Source organism: Canis aureus, chromosome 5, assembly GCF_053574225.1.
Source record: "Canis aureus isolate CA01 chromosome 5, VMU_Caureus_v.1.0, whole genome shotgun sequence".
Lineage (NCBI taxonomy): Eukaryota > Metazoa > Chordata > Mammalia > Carnivora > Canidae > Canis > Canis aureus.
The window spans coordinates 55,864,810-55,889,718 of record NC_135615.1 but is presented as its reverse complement, the minus strand read 5'-3'; the positions used below and the strand labels follow the sequence as shown (position 1 = coordinate 55,889,718).

The window sequence follows — 24,909 nt, the reverse complement described above, 5'->3', positions numbered from 1 at the left end:
TGGCTGAGTCATGAAACCTCTTGATAGGATTATTTGGGTTCTTCACGCTTATTACCATCATTCCTCAATAGTTTTGGGTTCAGAAAAGTATGAACCATATTCAGCTGTAGCTGCCCTTGTAGTAGAATTGGGTCTTGGGGAGCCAGGCCATGTGCCATCGGTGGAGCCTTGTTAGAGGAGGGAGTGAATGAGCCTCAAGCAGCCTCCACATGAGGAGTTTGTGAGGGTAGTACGTGCCTGTACTCATTGGGCACAGCACAGAGCTGTGCAGCTAGCTCACGTCCAACGTTTTCTGAAACCCCACCTTTTCATGAGCCTCTCATTAGCCTCAGGTGGCAAAAGAAAGACAGATGTGAACAATCATATTTCCGTTCAGTAAGTTCTTCAGGGAATTTACAGTGTTTTTCCTCAGTTTCATTGATTGTGCAGTTCTGGTTCCTTAGGAAATCTTGTGATTTATCCCTGCCTCTTGGCAACTTCTTATAAACAAACTGCAATCCCATCAAAAAATATTGATGGAATGATTTCAGTCCAGACCTTCAGATCAGGCTCTGATATAAACTCTGTGCTTTATTCCAGCCTGCTTTTTTATTGCCTAATGAATAGAATTTGCTTTGGGAAGACACAGACTGTCATACTTTGATTTGATTTCAAGAATTCTGAAGCATTTTCAGTGCTGGCCCAGGGAGTTTTACTATTCTCTGAGTCATGCTTTGGAAAAGGAGCTCTGTGGATACATTTTGTAAAGCATTTTTAAAGCTTTCAGGCTATCATCAATGAAAAGCTAAAATTGAGAATAATGCAAGCTTGGTTTTCATCTCATTCCATTGACCAAAGGCTTGTTTGAAGATTACCATCTGACTGACTGAGATAAAAACACATTAATTGTCCCCAAACTAAGATTGAGTCCAGCCCCGCAAATCTGGCAGCCGCATCTGGAAAGAGAGTATGAGTCTGCTTTGTGTCTTTCTCAGTCGTCACGTGCCACATTTCTAGGCAAAGGAGAAGAGTTGCCTGGAAAATGTGACTCTCCCCCTAGAGGTCTGAGGGGAGCCTAGGGTCTCCCTTTTCCCATCATCCTTTGCTCTTTTGGGTCTTTGGACAACCCTCGGCTGGCTGTGACTTGGGCTCCAGCCCTTCCCGAGCAAAGGCATTTTCAGTAAATACTGGCTTGGGTAAGTCTGTTCTTTCTGCTTGAAGGGAATCAGGAGAGGGAACAGGGGCATCCTCATATATTTTTAAGACAAGTATTTTATTTTTTCCCTAGGAGGGATTTTTTTCCTAGGAGCAGAGAGGGCAAGTTAATCCTAAAACAGTAACGATTCAGCTGAAGTATCAGAAAGAACGTTGTGTGAGATACTGACCTGCCTCCCCCAGGGAAGTGGAGTTTTCCTAGGATGAATAGGCAGTTCAATGCTGTCTGGAGGTGGGAAGATGAACTATATCACCATTCAAGTTTGCTTCTGGCTGTGGAGCTCTGTAATTTCTTCCTGGACGTGGTTTCTATTTTTGGGAGAGCAGAAAGATTTGATTTCAAAGGCAGATAGGAAAACTGCATGTGGGTGAACCTCTGGTGCAGAAATTCTTACAGGAGGTCCCCGGCCTCTAACTGAGGGGTGTCAGAGGCCTATGAACTCCTTGAAATTATATGTGAAATTGTGTTTTTGTGGAGATTAGGGAGAGAACGTTCATAGCTGCCATCAACTTCACAAGGGAGTCTATAATTAAAAGACAAAAAGAAAAAGAAAAGCAGTAAAGAATCATTGCTCCAAGGGAAGAATTTGTGCAGCGAGGATGATTAATCCCGGATATTCCTTCCCAGACCTTTGCAATTGGGTGAGAAGATGAGACAGATGGCTGGGGAGGGTGGAACAGAGTCCCCTTTGCTGACAAAGGGCCGAGCTACAGGGAAGAAAATAGAGGATGCCTCCGCCCTGATTCATCCATTCATTTGTTCGATAAATACTTATTTAACACCTATTGGGTGCCAGGCACTATCCCAGGTGTTACAGATAAAGCACTGAACAAAACAGATAAAGACTCCTGCCTGGATGCAGTGTAGATGGGCTGGGGGATGGACGGTGGCAGATAATAAATAATACACAGGAGTGTATTACATAGTGGGGCAGGGTGAAGGGGACTTACCACGTGGAGGAGAGGAGCAAGAGCGAGCCAAGGAGGCAGTTTGCATTGCTCTATAGGGCCGATCTCAAAGAGAAGGTGTTATTTGATCAAAACCTTGAGGGAGGCAAAGGAGATAGCCTTGCAGATGTCTTGTATCTGGGGGAAGAACATTCCAGCAGGGAGAACAAGCAGCATGCTCCTAAAATGGGAGGATAAGGGACTATGTGACGAACAGCAAAGAGGCCAGTAGGGATGGAACAGAGGAAACAAAGGGAAGAGTAAATAGACGAGGTAACTGGGGGAGCAGGAGGCAGACCACGGAGGGTCTGGTGATTTCCGTCAGGAGAACTTTGACTTCAACTCTAGGTGAACTGAACTCTCACCGAAGACTTGGAAGTGAGGAGTTACATGATCTGATTATGCTTTAATGGGATTAATCTGGCTGCTATTTTGAGGATAGACTAATGGGCAAAGGTGGAAACAGGGAGACCAGTAAGAAGTGATGCAGGAGAGACAGTGGTGGCTCGGGCCACGATGGCAGCAGACGCGGTGGGAAGGGACGGGTCTGGGTACACTTTGAAGAGAGAACCCACAGAACTTCCGTCTGGGTTTGGGTACGGGGTCAGCACAACTGCATCTCTCCCTTTCCCCCACTTGCTCCTCATTGGCCTGAGTGGATCCTATCTCAGCCCCCTCTCTGTCCCAGGTTGGCCCATGGTCCATGTCTATGCTGCCCAGGACCCTGGCCACCAGCTGCTTGTGGCTATGGAGCACTTAAGTGTGACTAGTCTGAGTTGAGATGTGCTTTATATATGAAATATTTATATTTTGAAGATTTAATACAGAAAAAAGGTAAAGTATTTCATGAGTAGTTTTTAAACTTTTGATTGCATGTTGACATGATATTTTAGATATGTTAGGTTAAATAAAATATAGTAAAATTAATTTTATACCTTTCTTTTTATTTTCTTAATATGATCAATAGTAAGATTTAAATTACATGTGTAGCGCACATTATGCTTTCTATTTCAGTTGGATAGCATTCTAGAGAGTTTTTGAAAGACCAGTGGTTGCATTTGAATCTAAAGTCCCTTTGGGTTCATTCTTTTGAGAATGGGAAACTGATTTGAAACACCTGCTCTGATTAAGGGCCATACATTTTCCAAAATATTGGTTGTGTAGAGCCTCACCTGCTGCTTTCTTTGAAAGAAATGGACCATTTGCTCATGTGCAGACACCCTGAGGTTGGCTCACACAGACCTCGACAGTCAACAACCGGGCCTCACCTGCAGGTGTGCTGGAGACGACCCTGCCCCCGACAGCCAGAGCTCAATTCCTCTCCACTGCCTGTAGCAACACAGCACTAAACCCCACAGTGGTGACCCCTTAGGTCCCACGACATGACCTCCAGCTTGAAATCTCTCTTCATGTTGACCTAATGACTCCATGTGGATGTCTCACCCCTGGTGGCCAGGTGGCATCTGAGCATCTCTTAGCAACAGGCGCTTGCTGGAGCTGCACGTTTCTGAATACTTCTTCCCACTTACTGTGGCGAGAGACCTCGCGTGTACAGTCTTCTCTGTTTTACACAGAGCACGATGCCGAACACAGACAGCAATTAGCAAAAGTGGGTTTAGACTCTGCGAGTCGGGATCTGAGGATAGACACATCTCCAACAAGCTTCACAGATGATGTCTGTGCTCCCTGAAGACAGAGAGCTGCCATAGAGCAATGGCATCAGGATGAAGGTCACCGTTCCCTTTCCGTCAAGAGTCTTATTTGGGGGGGCTTGGTCGAAGGTGTCCTAAATTATTCTACTCATGTGTGTGTGTGAGAGAGAGAGAGAAAGGGAGAGAGAACAATAGAAGATCAATAGGAGTGACCATGACAACAAAGCCTCCACCGATTTTTATTGTCCAGCAGGAAAACGACACCCGGGTCACAGGCAGGCCATTCTGGGCAGCTCCCGTCACAGGCCCCGGCTCTCAGGCCTCGACTCCTCCTCCTCCCAACTGCCCACCGGTGCTGCCTCCCTTGCCGCTCACGCGCAGGTAGCCCTCGTAAAGCTCCTGTTCCTCCCCACCTCTCCTCACCCTGCCCCCCAAGTCCTGCCACTTTCTTTCTAATGCTTTGTCTCTCTCTGGGGGGTAAGCAGACTGTCCCCTCTCTGAGTGTGGCTTCAGGGAATCTAACCCCCAGCCCCCCGCCTTCCGCGCAGCAGCTGGCCAAGGACCACAGCCTGCACGGCCCTGCCTGCGTTAGGGCAGGTGTTTCCGCGCCCTTGCCCGGGGGGGGCCCTGTCACTCGGCCATCTCCCGGCTCTGTGTCCCCCAGATCCTAGAGCCTTCGGGGGAGACAAAGCTTTACCCTCCTGCGGGGAAGCTGACCCACGGAGGCACGTTCCCAAATTGGTCTGTTTGCCTGCATCATCCCGTCCGAGAAGCAGGGAGCCACCAACACCTTCTTAGCTTAGAGTGGACCTGAGCCGGGGCCTCTTACCTGCGCCCTCTCAGCTCTGTCCTCTGGGGGAAGAAATGCTCTGATGTGGTCTGTGTGCCCTGAGAACAGGAACGCCGTCCCTGAGCTCTGGGAGAAGGCGAGGATGCTCCCCCGGGTGGCGGCGGGCGGGCCGAGGGCTGGGGACAGGTGGAAGGGGACCAGGCCACAGGTGGGCTGGCTCAGGCCAAGTGGGGAGCCACAATACCTGCTCTCGAGCTGTCGTCGCCCCGTCATTGCCGGGGCTGCGAGCAGGAGCCTGCTCCCTTGCAACGAGGGACAAGGGCCAGGGCCTAGGACTGGCCTGGGCTCCTGCGATCCTTTGCAAAGTGAGAGTCTGGACGTGGGCCGTGGCCCCTATTCTCTTTCTTCCCACCGTCGCTTTCTTATCAACTATTTCGAGACTGGAACATAAAACGTTTCACATTTTGTGAGATTATCCTGCTTTTTAATATTTCTGACAGGTGTCCTGCGGGTCCTTCTGGACTGGCAATCTGTCCCTTTCTTCTGTTATGCAAATGAGCTCACCCTATTTTCGTTGTCAGGGAGAGGATCAGAGATGAAAGATGTCCCTCCTAACCAAGCTCTTCTGTGGTGCTACAGACCCTGCGGAGCATCCAAAGGGGCAGACAGGCTTCAGAGCCTGCTCCTCATTACAAACCATGCCGATCCTTTCATGCTTTTACTTGCACGGGGCGCTGTTTGCGGAGCTTTTCTTACAGGAGCGCCCCTCCTGCCCCCGCCGTGGCCTGGGCAGCGGTCACCCGCCTCGGACGCTGAATACCTGCCCTTTGCCGGGGCGGAAAGCCTCTGGGAAGGCGGACTGGCAGGAGGACGGACGGGCTCCCCACCCGCAGCATCTGCACTGGCTCACCATTTAAAAGTGATACCAAATTTAAATTGCATAAGAGTAGGATATTTTCAAGCTAAGTAGTAGTATATATCTTTCAGTGCTTAGGGGCTGAGGTCGGAGTTTTGAGGCCTGCGGAAGAGCAAGAAAGTTGGAGGGAGAGAAACAGGTGTCGGCAGATCACAGAGGTGGGGTTAATTCCGTCTCTTGTACAAACCCGTCAGTATTCTCCTTCTCCCATCAAAACCACACTCTCTCTTCTGCAGTTGTGTTGCTGGTGTGAACCCATGGTGACCCTTCGAGAGGAGGAGGCAGGGCTCTAGTTGGAGGGAGTAATACAAATGCAAAAGAAACAGAGCCAAGCTCACAAAGCTGGGTCTGCCCACAAATCACTTTGAAAACTCTGGCTGCATGGGAGGGAGGTCCACGAGAAGCCGAGAAGCCAGGAACTTCTGACTCATCACTGTTGTCTCCTCCTGAATTATGGTTCCTACGACCTCAGGGCTGAAGGGGGACGTTAAGAAGGGCCAGTGTGATTCCCTCCGGCCCAGTCTTCCCTTCCCTTCCACCCTCGGGAAGCATCTTTTCAACTCTGCTTGGCTGTACCCAGGCCCCAGAAGCTCCAGCCTTCATGTTGAGAGGAAATCTGTCTTCCTGTAGCTTCTACCCTTTGGGGCTGGTGTCTCAGAGTGCTCATTGAGGTGCCTGGTGTCACTGGGGACCAGTGGCCTCGTCCAGGAAATCCACAGATGAGGAAGTCCTTTAAGGAGGGTACCTTGAAGGATGACAAAGATGTGCCTTGAGGCAACCCTTCAGGAGGTGACCTTGTGGAGCAGCCCCAAAAGGTACCCCCAAGACTGGGAGAGGCCAGCTCCAGGAAGCATTCCACCCTTCCTCTGCTACAGGCCCTCTGGCCGACACGCTGGGACGTGATCCAGCTCCATGACTAAGAGAACTGTTAGATTCTGCAGGCTTGGTAAATCTCCCAAGCTTGTTGTTATTGTTCTTAGCTTCTATTTATTCCTATAATTTGTTTCTAAAAAGATTAGTCGCAGCAAGAGCACTTTAGGGACTGACTTCCCAGAGTCAGCAGGTAGTCAAGGAAGGGGCAAGTCTGTTTGGCACTCACCACCGAGCTCGCAGAGAAAGAAAAGAGCAGAAAAGATGGTGAGATGTGGAAGGAAGGCAAGGGGGGAGTCAGGGCCGAAGGAAGGAAGGAGACAGCCACCAGCCAACCATCGCTCCAGGGTTCACGTGGTAGGAGGCCCTTGCGGCTGGCATCCCAGTTCCCATCCCGGAGACTCTTGAGCACCCCAGGTACTGGAAGGCAGTGCAGTATAGTCGTGGAGGGCCTGCTCCTCGCCAGCCATGTGAGCTAGAAAACCACGTAAGCCTCTCATATGCCCTCCTCTAACGCAGAGATTAGGACAGCGTTTACTCCACAGAAGCATTGTGAGGATTAATGAGAAGACATCTCTGGTGGGCACGGTGTCCTCTTCTCAGCATCCATTCCATTCCAGCTGCTAAAGGCTCTAAACAGTGAATAGAACCCATTGCGTCGACAGCGATTTGTTCGGAATGGGCAGCAGGCCTGCGCCAACTTGGGTCTCTCCCACCTGATGCAAATGTGGAAGCCCGCAGACCCAACTCTATGGCATCTTCTTATGGCACCTGCAGGCAACAGGACGGAAAGACCAAAGGCACCTTGGGGCTTGAGGGATAGCGGTGAGATTCTGCACAAACCCGTCCTGAAGGCTATCAATTCTCCTATTTCTTCTCGGAAGAGTCAAAATGTATCTCACACCCATTTCCTTGTTGTTTGACTCCCTTGGAATAGCGTTTTATGATGGAAGCTAGAAGCATCCACACTGATACAAACCTGTATGTAAAGCCCTTAGTAAAATGCCTGGCATGGAGTAAGCTCTTAAAACTTGTTAGCTCTGTTATTATTATTAATTATGGACAGTGTGTAGGGCACAGAAAGGAAACCATATCAGTTCAAAAGGGGTACAAAGAATGAGCTATCTCTTCTTAGGAGGTTTAAAAACAACATACAGTAATCTATTATAAGCAGGCAACAGGAAAGGTTTCTTTCCCCCTCCTGTTCCTCACCCCACCCCACCCCACCCCATCCCCGCCTCACTTTTCACTTACAGGAAAATAACTAAGAATACTAGTTGATTGAAAGGATTTAGTGAATTTTCAGCAGCAGCAACTCCCAAGCCGTGCCCTAGCCTCAGTACAGTTTCAGGCCCTCCCCTTTCTCTTGATCTTTATATTCATACAATAGAAAGAATAATAGCATGACACCCAGAAGACAGGGGTCTAGACAAAGTAGTATCTTTTTGTTTGTTTCTTTTCATGTTGAGAAGCTTTAAAAATACAGAAAAAGATAAAGGACAATATAACAAACATGTATTTAGGTTGTGTTTATTTAATACAGTAAAAATTACAGAAATTAGTTTGAAGACTCTTTGACCCTTCCCATCTTTCAGCTGATGACTATAAATATGAATGGGTTCGACTGATATTTTTATAGCCTTTCTTAATTCATGAATCCATGAATAGAGTATATTATTTTATCTGTGTTTTGAAAATTTACTTACATGGGAGGTTATGATATAGCTCAGAAACTTGTTCTTTTCATTGTTGTTTTTAGATTTATCTATGATGAACATGCAGATCTGTTTCATTGTCTGCATTCAGAGTTTCAACATACATCAATAAGAGATTTTATTTATCCATTACTTTATTAACGGACACTTAGTTATTTTCCATTTTTTTGCCAACATAAGTGTGATAGCAATGAACACCCTTGTATGTGACCCACGGTTTTAGATCTCTTTCACACTGAAATGTATAGCTTGAAGCCTAATGCATAAAACATGTAACTCATCAACACATATTTATTAAGCCTAGTTGGTATTAGGATAAAAAATTAAGTCAGAGAATCTTAATTAGCCCCTGACTTGCATAGGGACATGGTCTATAGCTTAAGGAATTGTCAGTTCAGGGAGGAGTAATTATATATACCCAAGAAAACAGCTAAAAATGCAAGGCAGGAAATCTTAAGTATCAAATTAGAAATACAGTCAGTGCTGTTAGAATTTAGAAGATACGAGTTTGAAGTAAGGTGATCAAGAAGCATCATGTTATCCTGGATCTAGAAGGATGAATAGAATTTCAATCAGCAGAAATGGGGAGGACATGCAAGGCAGGGTCCAGGATATGAATAAAGGTAAAGAAGTGGGAAGCCCTATAGAGTCTGGGCTCCAGATAAAGGGGGACAGTTCACATCCCCCATCCCAGGAGGAGTTACAAATTCAGTAGATCAGATTTAGGACAATGACTGGACCATACTTTGGTGGTGGGCAAGAACATTCCAATGTTAAAAAGTTGATGCAAGGAGTGCCTGGCTGGCTCAGTCGGAAGAAGACATGACTCTTGATCTCCAAGGCATGATCCCCACCTTGAGTATAGAAATCTCAAATAGTTTTTTAAAAAGATTTACTTATTTATTTTAGAGAGAAAGAGAGCACACAGTGGGAAAGGGAGGGCGGAGAGGGAGAGAGAGAGAGAGAGAGAGAGAGAGGGAGGGAGAGAGAGAGTCTTAAGCAGAGTTTGTGCTGAGTGCAGAGCTCCACATAGGGCTTGATCTCAAGACCCTGAGACCACAACCTGAGCTGAAACCAAGAGTCGGACATTTAACCAACTGCACCACCCAGGCACCCATTAAATAAATAAAAATTTTTAAAAATGTTGATGTGGTAAGTTGAGTATGGCACTCTCTTCTACCATTCCTGTCCACATGGCCTGATGGGAGGCTAGAGGTCACTTTTGCTTGAGAGGAGCCATCTTGCTTGCTTTCATTTCTCTTTGGTTATGAGTATTTGAATTCTCTGTCTCATTCATGTTAGGTTAGGGCCTGGTACTGAGCTTTAAGTTTGGGCTTAGAGGAGAGAGTGTCCTCTTGTAGGCTTTGGGCCTTAGGCCCAGTATTTGTCCAATTTATGAGTCAGTGCTGTAAATTGGGTACATAAGTTGACAGAGAAATTTTGTGAAAAAGATAAATGGATTTGAAAACGTAGATTTTGGGTCAGATTGTGTTAGATACTGAATGACAGACTATGGAATTATGACTGATTTCCAAGGATAATTAGGTGCCACTGAAGATGTTTGAGCAAGAGATTATGGGATCAAGGAATGGTCTAGGAAGATCAGTCTAAATGAGAAGGTAGTGAGCTAAGAGGCCACTGAGGGAAATTCAAATGTGGATGATCTGAAATTCCAATTCTGAAGGTGATAGGGGAACCAGAAAAAAAAAAAAAAAAGAAGGAATAGCTGTGAGCATTTTCTGGTTTTTGAATAGCTGGATATCCAAGTTCCTGGAAAGAAATATGATTGGGATGTTTTTCAGTTTAGGTAACAGATAATTAGCAAAAAATGTCAAGAAGAGGATTTGGGATTGATTGTTAGACATTTGAGCCACTCACATTTCAATTGGGTGATAACATCTATTAGGCTTTAGAAATGTGAGCCTGGGGGCTCATAAGAAAGATGAGGAGATGTGGGGTAATAATAAATGGAGAAATGTCTACAATGTTGCCTAGTCTTTTTATATATTTCACATAAGAATGAGTGCACTTAAAATTGCTGAATATGTCTGTCAGACACCATTCTAAGCCCTTTATGTATACTGATTCATTTGATCCTTATAAGGATCCTATGAGGTAGGCACTATTGTTATTCCAAGTTTGCAGATAAAGAAACTGAGGCTCAGAGAGTGTTACTGGCGTCCCAAATCTCTAGGTAACTGTGGATCAGGGACACAAACCCAGGTAGTCTGAACTGAGAATCTGCTCCTAACCACATTCCACTTCTTCAATATTCAGACAGCCTTGTAAATTTCACACAACAAAGTTCTAACTTTTGGATAATTCCCTACTATTGAATATCACTGCCTTTTCTGGGTTATATTAAGAATTTTTAGATAATAGGAAAGGAATAAAACTCAACTATTTCTAAGATTACTGAAAGAAAATCCCTTCTTCTGACCAGTGCAAGTGAAAGGCTTTTTAAAGAGGCTAAAAAATGTTATTTTTTGGTAGGTATTATTTTTTTTCTTCTTGAAACAGCCAATAAAAGCCCTCTTTATCAAGTTTTTCCTCTAATATCAGGAAAAAGACAAGGTTGTCTACGTTCACCACTGTTATTCAACATAGTACTGGCAATCCTGGCCACAGCAATCAGACAAGAAAAAGAAATAAGAGGCATCCATATTAATAAAGAAGTTAAACTGTCACTATTTGCAGATGACATGAAACTATACATGGAAAAACCTGAAGACTCCACCAAAAAATTCCTAAAAATAATAAATCAATTCAGTAAGTTGCAGGATACAAGTGAATATCCAGAAACCAGTAGCATTTCTATACCTGAATAATGAAGTAACAGAAAGAAATTTAAAAAACAATTCTATTTACATTTGCACTAAACAGAATAAAATCCCTAGGAATAAACTTAACTGAGGGGGTAGAATACCTGTACTCAGAAAATTATAAAGCCATGATGAAAAAAACTGGAGATAACACAAACAAATGGGAAGGTGTATCATGCTCATGGGCTGGAAGAATTAATATGTTAAAATATTATAGACGACCCAGGGCACCTGGGCTCCATCCCAAGCTAAAGAATGAACAGAAGCTGGCTGGGAAGAGCTAGGGGAAAGGATTTTTGGGCCGTCACATCAGCTTAACTAATAGCATGGCGTGTTCAGGGAGCACAAGGTAGGAGGCCAGAGAAGACAATGAAGAGGCACACGGGGGCCACACCGCAAAAGCTGTAGGTATTATGAAGAGTTTGGACTTTGTCCTGAGGGCAAAGGAGAGCACTGAAGACACTTCCCCCTGTTGGGGCTTTTCTTTTCCAGATTTATAGAAATTGAGGACTAGCATGTATATGGTAAAATGCACAAATGTAAAGTTAGGGTGACCAACCATCCTGGTTTCCCCAGGATTTTAGGTTTAAAGCCAGGACAGTGCCAAATAATCCAAGGCAAATTGGTCTTCCTATCTAAAGTGTACTGCTCAGTTCTACGGATGTATAACCATGTCTCCACCTTCCGCATCAAACCCCAGAACGCTTCCTCATGCCTCTTCTCCGTCGATATTCCTCTCTTAAAGTAAGCACTATTCCGAAATCTCTTACCAAAGGTAAGTTTTGTCTAGTTTTGAACTTTATGTGAATTTACATAGTACATTTTCTTTTGAGTCTGTAGTTTTTCTCTTTCAACTTTGTGGTCTGTGAGATTTATCTTTGCTTTTGCTATAATTCTTGCTTTTCATTGCTCTGTAATATTCTAAGAATGTATCTCAACATGCTTATCCATTCAGCTGTTAACAGGCATTTAAAGTGAGTCCAGATTTTGCAATTGTGGATAGCACTTAGGAATATTCTTATAGACATCTTTGGTGGTCATATGCAATCATTTCTGTCGGATAAATACCCAGAAGTGGAATTGGCAGGTTATAGAATATGTTTAAGTTTGGCTTTAGTAGCAAATGCCAACTTGTTTCCCAGAGTAGTTGTACCATTTTACACTTTTAGCAATAATTTGGAAAACTCTTGTTTCTGTACATTCTCATCAACACCTGGTATTGTCTTTTTAATTTTAGCCTTTCCAGTGGGTGCGAAATCATACCTCATGATTTTCATGTGTGTTTCCCTAATGACTAACGATGTTGAGAATCTTTTTATTGGCCGTTCATATGTCTTTTTGCTAAGTGTCTATTCAGGTCATTTGCCCATTTAGAAAATTAGATTGTTTGCTTTTTATTGTTATTGAGGAGTCATTTATATAGGGACACAAGTCCTTTGTGAGATATTTGTTTGTACATATTTTCTCCTAATCTGTGACTTGCTTTTACACTTTCTCAAAAGAGTCTTTTGAAGACCAAAAAGCAGAATTTTAATTTTAATTTTGATTTAAAATTTTCCCATTTTTTCCCCTGTGGTAAATGCTTTTTGTGTTGTATTTAAGAAATTGTTGCTTAACCCAGGATATGGAAATATTAATTTTCTTACAGAAGTTTTATTTTTTTCTTTTTAACACTTAGATTTTTGGTCTAGCTCAAATTTTTATTATGATATGCAGTAGGAGTTGAGATTCTTTTTTTTTTCCCCTGTATGGATGCCATGTTGTTTCCATATTATTTGTTGGAATTCTCCATGGAATTATCTTGAAGCTTTTGTCCAAAAGCAATTGACCATATATGTCTATTTATAGACTCTAATACATTCCATTAATTTATTTGTTTATCCTTATGCTAATACCACGGTGAATTTTATAATGAGTTTCAAAATCAAGTAAATATGGGTCTTCCAGATTTGTTCATTTTGTTTTCAATTTTTTGGACTATTTTGTATTCTGTGCATATAAATTTTAAAATTTTGGCAATTCCTATTTTTTAAAAAATCCTTCTGAGGTTTTGATAGGGATTGCATTTCATCTGTAGATCAATTTGAGGAAAATTGAAATCTCAACAATGGGTTGAATCTTGCAACCCATGAATTTGGTATATTTATATGTTTATTGAGGACTTAAAATTTTTTTCTCAATAATGCTTTATACATTGTAGTATACAGACATTGTGCATCTCAGATTTATTACTAGACATTTTGCTTTTTTCACTAAATGGCATTTAATTTTTTTAAAATTTTAATTGTTGCTAACATATATAAGGAATTTCTATATATATTGACCTTCTGTAGAATAATATTGTTAAACTATTAATTTTAATAGATTTTTTACTGATTCTTTTCATTTATATATACAATTAGGTAGCCTATAAATAATACTAGCCTTATTTCTTCCTTTCCAGTCATTATACCTCCTTTTTGCTAAGCTTACTGTACTTCATTGGGCCTCCAGTACAGTACTGAATAATAATGGTGAAAGTGGACATCACTGTCTTGTTGCTGAACTCATATAATAAGTATCTTGCCATCAAGTATAACATATGCCGTAGAATATTTCTTTTATCCTTAGTTTGCTGAGAATTTTTATGTTGATCAAGAATAGATGTTGAATTTTGTCAAATGATTTTTCCTACATATATTGAGATGATTATGATTTTTCTCCCCTATGTTACAGGCATAATGACTTACATTGGCTGATTTTTGTGTTAAATCACTTTTCATTTCTAGAATATAGACATTTTATATTACCTTCTTAATATATTGATAGATTTTATTGATTAAAGCTTTGAAGGTTTTATTTATTCATTCATGAGAGACACAGAGAGAGGCAGAGACACAGGCAGAGGGAGAAGCAAGCTCCATGCAGGGAGCCGGGGCCAGGACTCGATCCCAGGACCCCGGGATCAAGCCCTGAGCCAAAGGTAGAGGCTCAACCACTGAACCACCCAGGCATCCCTGATTAAAGCTTTGTTTATGATTTTTGCAACCATTCTCATAAGTGAGTTTGGTCTGTGATTTTCCTTTCTTGAAATGTCATTCTCAGATGTTAGTATCATCTCGTGAAAGTAATGTTTGTTGTATAAAATGAGCTGTGAGTTATTCGTTATTGTTCTTTTTTCTTCCTAGATGACTTTTTGTATGATTAGTATTATTTCTTCCATGAGTGTTTGGAAGAAATCACTAGGGAAGCCACTTAACATTGGAACTTTCTGTGCCTGAACATTTTAAATTAGAAATTCAAATTATTTAATAGTTATAGGAAGATTCTACTTCTCTTAGTGTTAATTTTAGGAAATTGTACTTTTTAAGAACTTTTTCAGTTCATCTAGGTTGTTAAATTTATTGGCATAAAGATGTATACTTAAAGTATTTTAGTAATTATTTAATAGTAATTAAATAGAATATACAGTGAATTAAAGACAAAGTTTTTCAATATCTATTTAAAAATAAAAAACAAATGCTAAAAGAAAAACCCACATGTAAGGATTGAAAGCAGGGGAGAAAAACCCCTATTTCTTCTACTCACTGACACCTCTGGCAACCCCAGTGTATAGATTTTTTTTCCCACACTGACCAATTCTCCAACACTCTCTGGGTGTTCCATAACTCAACTAAGTTCTCACATTTTCTACCTAGCTGCATCAGATCTCTCAAGTTAAGGGCTCAGTCCCATAAAACTTCCCCCATTAGATGCCAATGACAAGGAATGGGTTCCCAGGTTACCCATGCTTCTGTCCAACTTGGCTACAAATCAAGAGTTCCCACAAAGCCTCCCTCAGGTTTAATAATTTGCTGTAATGATTCACAGAAATTGGGCAACAGACTTGCCCTCTGTCATAACACCTAGTATCAACATAAGTCTTCTTGTTTTATTTACCTCTTTGAGATACGATCATGGCCAGATCTCTTCCAAGCAGCACTTACTGATTTAAAATTTTTATAAGATTGAGCTGAACCCTCATACATTTCCTTGGTTTGGCTCAAAGTTACATATGCTAGGAGATGGCGATGCTAAAAATCAATATGCTTTCTTTTTTAAATAGAGCTGCGTTCTTTGTCTTAGTGTATTTGCAGTCTGCTGGGCATTAGCACCTTCTTGCTGGGATGGGGCAGGGCAAGGTTTGGTGAAAATAGCTCCTTCAAACCACTTCAATTACTTTTGTCAAAAGCAAAGAATGTGGGAAGCCTGGCAACCTGGATTCATCTGGTTTCCTTTCAGTTCCTCCTCTGAACTTTAGCACTGAAAAATGCTGGAGCTAGGAGGAATTGCAGAAAGCATTTAATCCAACCCACACATTTTAGAGAGGAAGAATCAAGGCTCAGAGAAGTACAGTGACTTGCAAAGTCACCGAGCTACTTTTACATAGACCCAGGACCGGGATCCAGGCTTTTCCAATGCTCTTTCCTCTAACACCAGCACATTTGCACCACAGCATGAAAGCCAGGGCTCTATTCTTAACCTGCTTCATACTTTGGAAAAATTAAACTTTAGTTTTTGGTCCAAATGACCATTTCTTTTCTCTCTCTTTTTTTTTTAAATAGGTCCTCCTACTCTTCAGGAAATTACATTCTTTTTTTTTAAATGTTCAAAAAAATTTTTAAGGATTTTTATTTATTCATTCATGAGAGACACACACAGAGGTAGAGACACAGGCCGAGGGAGAAGCAGGCTCCATGCAGGGAGCCTGACGTGGGACTCGATCCTGGGACTCGATTCCAGGACTCGATTCCAGGACTCTAGGATCACGCCCCGGGCCGAAGGCAGGTGCTAAACCACTGAGCCACCCAGGGATTCCCCACCCCCACCCCCTGCTCAATGACCATTTCTGTTTCAAATCCCCGTCTCTGTTTACATCCTGTGTCAGCTCTGGCTCTTCATTATTATCTCTGGCTGAAGGGAGGCCAGAACCTATGCTATGCAAAGCAGAAGCAGCAGGTACTATTTGGGGTGATTTCAAGGACCAAGGGGAGAACCTCCTTCTTCCCATCTGCTTTTAGGTACCGGAAATTTTTAAAGCACAAAAACTTTTCTTTTTACAAGGAGAACCAAGGCCCATGGTGCACACATCCCTGGGAACAAAAATGTGATGGCTTCAGTCAACACTGAATAGCAAATAATTGGCATTGGATTCCTTCCCAGAAACATTTTGTTTTTTGATAGAACAGAAGATGTTGCAAAGGTCACTAAGATCCTTAGGAAGGATAGAGAGCAGTTGATTGTACTAGAAGAAAGGGATAGAGGGCATGTGCATGCACATAGGTATTCTGGGGGTGGAAGTGGGAGCTTCCAAGGACAAACTTTGTCTACAATGACAGCTTGGCCCTGCCTTGATCTTGTCTGCCAGACTGACATGCTTGCATCCTAATCCGGAGCCTGCGTGTCGGAAGCACTTCCATCCAAGGTGCCAACAAGGAATGTGGGGGAGAGGAATGTCTTCAAGCCAGTGGGCACCCAAACGAGTGTGCACCAGAGATGAGTCCTATACTCACAGAAGCTAAGCCCTATGATTGGTTCTTTATTAACAAGAGTTGTCATGAAAATTCTCCGTGCAGTGGTGCTGGCGGTGGTGAAACCGTTCTGTATGATGATATAACACACCTACCAAGAGGGAAACTTAACGTAAACTATGGACTTTGGGTGACTATGATGTGTTGGTGTAGGTTAATATTGGTCAAAAATGGACCACCCTGAGGTGGGTTCGGGGGGAATATTGATAATGGAGGAGGCTGTGTGTGTGTGTGTGTGTGTGTGTGTGAGAGAGAGAGAGAGAGAGAGAGAGAGACCTCTCTACCTTCCATTCAATTTTGAGGTAGACTCAAAACTACTCTTAAAAAAATAGTCCATTAGGGACACCTGGGTGGCTCAGCGGTTGAGCGTCTGACCCTGAGGTCCTGAGATCAAGGCCCATATCGGGCTCCCTGCAGGGAGCCTGCTTCTCCCTCTGCCTGTGTCTCTGCCTGTCTCTCTGTGTCTCTCATGAATAAATAAATAAAATCTTTTTTAAAAAAAAAAGGTGGGTTAAAAAATTCTCAGTTCACAGAGCCTGGTGGATTGGCTAGAAATTCCTACAGGGCTGAAGGGAGCACTTGATGGGATGGGCACTGGGTGTTATTCTATATGTTGGCAAATTGAACACCAGTAAAAAATAAATTAAAAAAATAAATAAAGAGGATACAACATGAAAAAAAAAAAAAGAAATTCCTGCAGGGGACACAAAGTAGAGGTAGCAGGGTGGGGTGCACTGAAGCAAATATGAAAACGAGGAAATCTAGACTCTAGTCCTAACTCTGCCACTGGCTATGAGGCCTTGACCTCCATTTCCTCAACTGTAAAATGAGAAGGGTAGGCTTGGGAACCCACAGTTGCATCATTAATATTTTCCAGATTCTTCTTTCTTGAGGGAGATACTGTGCCTGAGAATAAAGGAGTAACTAGGCACAAAGAAAAGACCCTGTTTTCTCAGTTGAGACCCTCAGAGCTTCCTCTGGTTTTGTTGGCTGAGTCCAGAGGTATGGCCACGATCCAGCCAAGGTTTTGCCCTCATCCAAGAAAGCCTCTGTGCTCTGGCCTCTACTCGGAATTGGTGTTGGGGCTCCTCAACTGGGGGCTAGAATCTCTTCTGCACCCCTCACAAGCTGGCCTCTTACCCAGAAGGACCATTATTTTCCTTGGAAGAGCTTAACCATCAGCCCAAGCCCAGGAACTTGACAGGGGGCAGGGTGCTTAGAGTCAGGCCACAAGGTCATTTGACCTCAGGCCTGTTTGGTGGTTCTTCCCCCCTTCCCTTCTCACTACTAGGCCTCCCCAGGGCTCCATCCCTAGGTCAGCATGAGTCACAGATGTGTTTATCTTTCTTTTGCAGCTCCTTAGCAGACCATGATTGCACCCAAAGCACAGTTATTTTGTAACCTCAGCCAGTGGTTCCCAGCTCTCTTCTGCCCTAGGATTCATGCTTGCACTCTGTTCCCGGGTCAGATTCCAGGCCTTCAGCGTCTTTAAGACAGAGGTAAGCGCCAGCCTGGGTGCCTGCTGGGTTGGGACCTTAGGGCCACAGCTCCCGTAGTCCCTTTATATTCAGATGAATGTTTGTGCATCTCATCTACCAGCCCTATTTGGTAGAGGCCAGAGGAGTTAAAGAACCCAGGCACCCTCTCCTCTTTAATCAGCAAAAGTATTTGATAAAAACCAAGCAAGCTCTCAAGGTCTCCCTCCTGCTTAAGTAAGTAGCAAAACAGAACACCCCAGCCCTCTATTCCGGGCTACAGGTAGGCGTGGAGGTCTCCATCCTGACCAGCTGCCTGTCCGTTTAGTACGCCTGGTAACTGAAGGAGAATTTTTTTCTTTTGGTCTCTCCATTCAAGCCACTACTCACATCTTTCTTTCTCTTTGAAGTGTTTTCATATTTCTTCTCCTCTTCACTATTCAGCTACCTTCCTTCTGACCCTCTTCACACTGCCCAAAGCATGTACCTCATGGGCTGGTTCTGGGATAGATGAGATGAGTGATACAGATTTGAGGAAAACAAGTCAGGCTAAAGTATGCGAAGCACCCCTCCACCTCAACCACACACATACAGTGCTTCCATCCCCCTGGGTTAGCCCTGGCAGTGGCCCCGGCAAGGCAGACGCTATGCCAGTGACTGAGGCTTCGGGTGAAGGGCTGCCCAGGCACTTTCCTCTCTCCTCTGAGTTTCCTGCAGAATCAGGGAACCTGGATGAGGACAGGCTGCACAGCTTTACCCAGGGTCTTTTTTGGGAAGCTGTAGTTTGGCAGCTCCATGCTGAAAAGCACCTCATTACTTGGAGAAGAGTCCTTGCATCCAAAGTTGGGGGCAGAGATTTGCTGTGCATGTAAAAATAGGCAGAGCAATTCCATGGTAAGGAGAGACGCCCCTTCTGGGGAGCTGGCCAGGCCCTCCCGCTCTAGTACATGCTCCCTGCTGGGCGGTAGCTGGCGCCTGGGACCTGGTGGACGTGTCGGGCCTTTGGTGGCACAGCCCTGAGCCTAGATGAATCTTTGCAGAAGGGGCCCCTGTTTCTGTCTGGTCACTTTCTTTCCACTCTGTTCTGTGTCATGAGCAAGACAAGGCCTGTGGCAAAAAGAACAAGTTGAAAATCCATTTAGAAAGGAGCCTATGGGGCATCTAGGTGGCTCAGCAGTTGAGCATCTGTCTACCTTTGGCTCAGGACGTGACCCTGGGGTCCTGGGATTGAGTCCCCCGTCGGGCTCCCCGCAGGGAGCCTGCTTCTCCCTCTGCCTGGGTCTCTGCCTCTCTCTGTGTCCCTCATGAATGAATGGATAAAATCTAAAAAAAAAAAAAAAAAAAAAGAAAGAAAGAAGAAAGAAAGAAAGAAAAGAAAAAGAAAAAGAAAAAGAAAAAGAAAGAAAGAAAGAAAAAGAAAGAAAGAAAGAAGCCTATTATATGTGTGCCTGTGTTATGTGTAAGTGTGTGTTACGTGTGTGTACATGTGCCTGCAGTGGGGATACTCAGCATCCATAGCTTTTATTTTAGGGTAGTACAATGTAGCAAAAACATTCTTTGGGTCTGTTTCTGCTGCCCTTTCTTTCTTTCTTTCTTTCTTTCTTTCTTTCTTTCTTTCTTTCTTTCTTTTTTTTCTTTTTTGGTTTGCTTGCCAGTTCATTTTGTTTTCTAGATTCCACATATAAGTGAAGTCATAACATATTCGTCTTCCTCTGACTTATTTCACTTAGCATGGTACCCTTGAGGTCCATCCACGTTGTCACAAATGGCAAGATCTCATTAGTTTTTGCAACTAATATTCCATTGTATGTATACATGTACGACATCCTTTTTATCCATTTATCTATTGATGGACACTTGGTTTGTTTCCCTATCGTGGCTGTTCTAAATAAGGCTGCAATAAACATAGGAGTGCATGTATCTTTTCAAATTAGTGTTTTTGTTTTCTTTGGGAAGACACCCACTAGTGATTCCTGGATCATATGGTATTTCTCTTTTAAGTTTTTTGAGGAAACCCCATACTGTTTTCCACAGTGGCTGCATCAGTTTGCACTCCCACCGATAGTGCATGAGCATTTTCTCTTCCCCACATCCTCTCCAATACTTGTTGTTTTTTGTGTTTTTGATTTTAGCCATTCTGATAGGTAGGAGATAATATCACATTTTGGTTTTGAATTGCATTTCCCTGGTGATGAGTGATGTTGAGCATCTTTCTCTGTGTCTGTTGGCCATCTGGAGGTCTTTTTTGGAGAAATGTCTATTCAGGTCCTCGGCCCATTTTTAAATTGTATTGTTTGGGTTTCTTGGGTTGAGTGGTATAAGTTATTTATATATTTTGGATATGAATCTCCTTTTTTGAGATTTTATTTATTTATTCATGAGAGACACAGAAAGAGAGCGAGGCAGAGACACAGGCAGAGGGAGAAGCAGGCTCCCTGAGGGGAGCCCGATGTGGGATACCATCCCGATACTCCGGGATCACACCCCCAGCCGAAGGTAGATGCTCAACTGCTGAGCCACCCAGGTGTCCCTGGATATGAATCAACTTTTTTTTTAAATTTTTTAAAAATTTTTATTTATTTATGATAGTCACAGAGAGAGAGAGAGAGAGAGAGAGGCAGAGACACAGGCAGAGGGAGAAGCAGGCTCCATGCACCAAGAGCCCGACGTGGGACTCGATCCCGGGTCTCCAGGATCGCACCCTGGGCCAAAGGCCCGCGCCAAACCGCTGCGCCACCCAGGGATCCCTGGATATGAATCTCCTATTGGTATGTATGGGATATGTCCTTTGCAACTATCTTCTCCCATTCACTAGGTTGTCTTTTTGTTGAATGGATGGTTTCCTTCACTGTTCAGAAGATTTTTTCAGTAGCTTATTTTTGCTTTTGTTTTTCTTGCATGAGAGGACATAGCTAGAAAAATGTTGCTAAGCTGTATGTCAAAGCAATGACTCCCTTTGTTTTCTTCTAGAAGTTTTATGGCTTCATGTCTTATACTTAGGTCTTCAGTCCATTTTAAGTTATTCCTGTGTATGGTGGAAGAAAGTGGTGCAGTTTTGTACAGCTTCATTCTTTGGCATGTAGCTGTCCAGTTCTCCCAACACCTTTTGTTAAACAGACTATCTTTTTCCCATTATATATTCTTGCCTCCTTTGTTATACATTAATTGACCATGAGTTTATTTTTGGGCTCTCAATTCCACTGAGCTATGTGTCTGTTTTTGTGCCAGTACCATACTGTTTTGATTACTGTAGGTTTGTAATGTATCTTTGAATCTGGGATTGTGATGCCTCCAATTTGGTTCTTTCTCAAGATCATTTTGGCTATTCAGGGTCACTTTGAGTTCATATGAATTTTAGTATTATTTGTGCTAGTTCTATGAAAAATACTCTTGGTATTTTGATACGGATTGCATTGAATCTGCAGGCTGCTTTGGGTAGTATGGACATTTAATAATATTAATTCTTCCAGCCCATGAACATGGTGTACTTTCCCATTTGTTTGTGTCATCTTCAGTGTCTTCATCATTGTTTTTATAGTTTTCAAAGTGCAGGTCTTTCACCTCCTTGCTTAAGTCAATTCCTAGCTATTTTATTTGTTTTGGTACAATTGGAACTTCAGTTTCCTTCCAACCCCAGTACTGCTCAGGATAAAAATAGGAACCGGCTTCCAAGGTTTGAGCAGGAAGTTGGAAAACACTCTTCCACTGTTTTCAGTAGCACCTGAAATTTTCACTATTAATCTCTTAAAGTTAAAGCATTTCCCTGTAAAACCAGTGTTTTCTGAGCTGTTACATAGGGCAGGGGCAATACATTGGCTGGACAAGGAACAATCATAATCATTTTCATGTTGTAGTTACTTCCCAGAGTTGGCCAGGACACAGAGCAAGCTCATTTTGAAGTCCAGAAGAAGAAAGAAACACGATGGTGGTAGAAAGAGGCTGAAATTTAAAGTCAGGAACCTGAGTCTATTAATAACTCTATAGTCCTATAAATAGCTTACCTTTATAACCTCATCTATAAAATGAAACGCTGTTTTTCATAGAACGGTTGTGAGAGTCAAAAGAAAGATTGCACGTGAAAGAAACTTTAAAATTATAAGTCCTATAAAAATATAAGTTATTATTGTATTTGAATTTGTAAGACATAGCTCCTTCCTTTTGCTGATTGGTCCTTCCAAGGCACTGGGCCTTTAATTCAGGTTTATACACGAGAGGGACAGTGTTGCCTATTAGCCTGCGAAAATCACAAATTTTACACTTCCTTAGGCACTTCAAGCTGATGGCCAATGGCAGTTACCTAGAGGTTTCCATGTAAGTCAAAACCCCAGGTTTGGATAATGGCCCCTTCACAATAACTGTGACCTTCATTTGCTGTACATTGGGACCTGGAACTAAGTCTGTACTTCTTTATAGAGCCTTCTAGTTCCTGAAAGGACTCAGAAATAAATATTTTAAATAAATCAAGTCACAGACTCTCCCTGATGTCATTTTGATAAATTGAGTTTTCTCACAGCCTGAAAATGAGGCTCCTAGTCACATTTTGCTCTTGGTTTCACAAAGAAACCCGTCCTGCTCACCATCTTTTAGGTAAGCATGCAATATGCTCCTTTAAGCTTTATTGAATGCATCCAAAATGGTCCAGTCTACAGTGATTAGTCCAAAAGGTAGCATCACAGGTAGCCTCATCCTCTGTCAACTTGGCAACATTTGCATCTCATTTTGGAGAAGAAAACTTGTTAATGTGTACAGGCAATAAATCCTGAAACCCATGCCTCATGTAGTTTGGCTTCAACAGCAGAAAATTAAGAACAGCTTTCCAACTAATTGGCTGAATGCAGGATTCATAAAACTTGTGAGAGTCCAGAATCACAAGGTCAGATCCCAACAGAGAGATACATGCAGAAGACATCGTAGCTTCTTTCTTCAGCGGTGGTGCCAGCAATGAGTACTAACACAGTTCGGTAATCTTCCAGGCCATTCTCTATTTTCCTTCCTTACCATAATCCCAATGCTACGTTATCTCCAAAGAGGTGGGGGCAGAGGTGCCAGTTTTCTCCAGTCTCATTCCTGCTTGAGTGTTACAGGCTGAAGCCGTGGGCTGAGACGTGAGCAAGGCTTGGGCTGTGTTAGAATGACAACCATATATTAATCTTCTACAAGATGCCCCATAGGTCAAGAACCAAACATAAAGCTAGGATTTGTGGGGCTGAGCTCCCTAAGCCAGGAACGCTGTACCATGCTCCTCTATTTCTAATACGTAGTGTTGGACAGAGATGTAGACCTGAATAATTTTACATTCCAGTATTATTTTTGCTCTTGAGATGGTGGCTTTTGGATCTGCAATACCAGATAGAATAACGTGTGGCTGCGTGTCTCTTCCTAACTCTGTATTCAGTGACATCGTGTTGGTAGTTTGAAGTCGGCCACGATGGAGGTATTTATACCACAGAAATCAGCAAGTATTACAAATGAATGCGCCCCCCCCTTTTTTTAATCCCAGATTGCTAGTTAAACGTTTATCAGCACGCTAGTGTACGAGGTCACAGAGCAGAGACAGAGAACCCAACCTGGAGGTAATAGGTGGGGAGAGAGGATGGGAAGCCCTGGCATCTGCCACTAGCTCTTTGTGCTTATTCTTAGCTTTGGTCTTGAAACATAGCCGCTGTTTATATTGGCACTTTGCTCAGCTAAAAAGCAACCAAAAACCATTTATATCTCAGCCTCCCTGAAGATTGGAGCCACATGATCCAGTTCTACTCAGGGAGGCAGAAGCAGAAATCTGCTGTGAAAGGTAGCTTCCTGCTGTGGGCACCGCCCCTTCCTCATTGGTTTTACCACGTCTTCATCCCGCCTGGGATGCTGATTGGGTTGGAACAGTCTTTGACCACAGGAGGGACCGTGAGCATGGAATGTTTCGAGAATGGCCAGGCAGGGAGACAGAGGCAGCTGGACATGGATGACACTGCGGAGCTGAGAGGCCCCAGAACTGCCCCCTTCTGGATTTCTTCTTAGGTGGAAAATAATCCCTATCTGGTTCAACTCCTCAGTGGGGTCTCTTTCCGTGTAGCCAAACACAATCTCTTACAAAGAAAGAAGACTTCCCTGAGAAGTGATGTTTGAGCTGCTGTGATGGGAAGAGCAGCTAAATGGAGCTGCTACACGTCAGCTAAATGGAGCATTTACTTAATGCCAAGTAAGCAGGTTCCCCGTGTTGCACAGCTTCCAGGTTTGCATCCTCTGAGCTCTTGACTTCTCCCTGCTAAAAATGCCTGGATTGGCAAGTGAAAGGGAAGACAACAATGAGGTCGTTAAGGCAATCACAGTTTTGTTTTCTCCCTCCGGGATCATTTCATGGACTCCTGGCAGTGGGGTTGGGCTCCCCTAGGGCAGGCTGGAAGATGAATTCAGGCTGAAACCAGCCCCCCTGGCACAGTAAGGAGCAAACTCTCTTCCTTCCTCTCTCTACCCTCATCCACCTACAACCTTCTAATCTTATTTCCAGATTCTCAGCCCCCAGGCAAATGAGTCCACCCTTTCCTGCTTGCCACAAATCAGCCTTTCCAGGGAAGGGAGAGCCTTTGGAATTCAAGTACAGAAAATCCTCATATTAAAAAAAAAAAAAAAAACCTTCAACTGGTTGCTAGGTTTTGTGTATCCTGCTTACTGAGCTCTCCTAGGAAAGAGACTCGTCTCTATAGAAACTGCCACGTCACAGGAGCTCTGAAGGGTGGCTCTGGGAGCAGTGTCTCTTCCAGAACAGACTTCCTATCAAAGCCTCTCTCTCCCTGAGATGCCTGCCTGGGGACTGGGGAGGAGGAGGACCCTGGAGTCACTGGTCGCTTTAACTCGATCTGTTTCTCTCTCTCTCTCTCTCCTTTTTTTTCTCCCTTTCCCCTTCCTTCATATTACAAACAGATGGAGGAGAAATCTCCAGTCATAAAGAGCATTTCTCCCTGTATCTCCACTTTCCTTCTTTCC

General features: G+C 43.4%; 1 long non-coding RNA gene across 1 annotated transcript in view; it reads left to right on the top strand.

Moving 5' to 3' along the window:
- The first annotated feature begins 986 nt into the window (after window positions 1-986).
- LOC144314235 (uncharacterized) overlaps window positions 987-24,909 on the top strand; it is a 55,023-nt gene continuing 31,100 nt past the window's right edge. The window contains exons 1-2 of the long non-coding RNA XR_013380061.1: window positions 987-1,175; window positions 17,812-17,955. This is a non-coding gene — a long non-coding RNA (uncharacterized LOC144314235). The remainder of the gene's footprint in view (window positions 1,176-17,811; window positions 17,956-24,909) is intronic.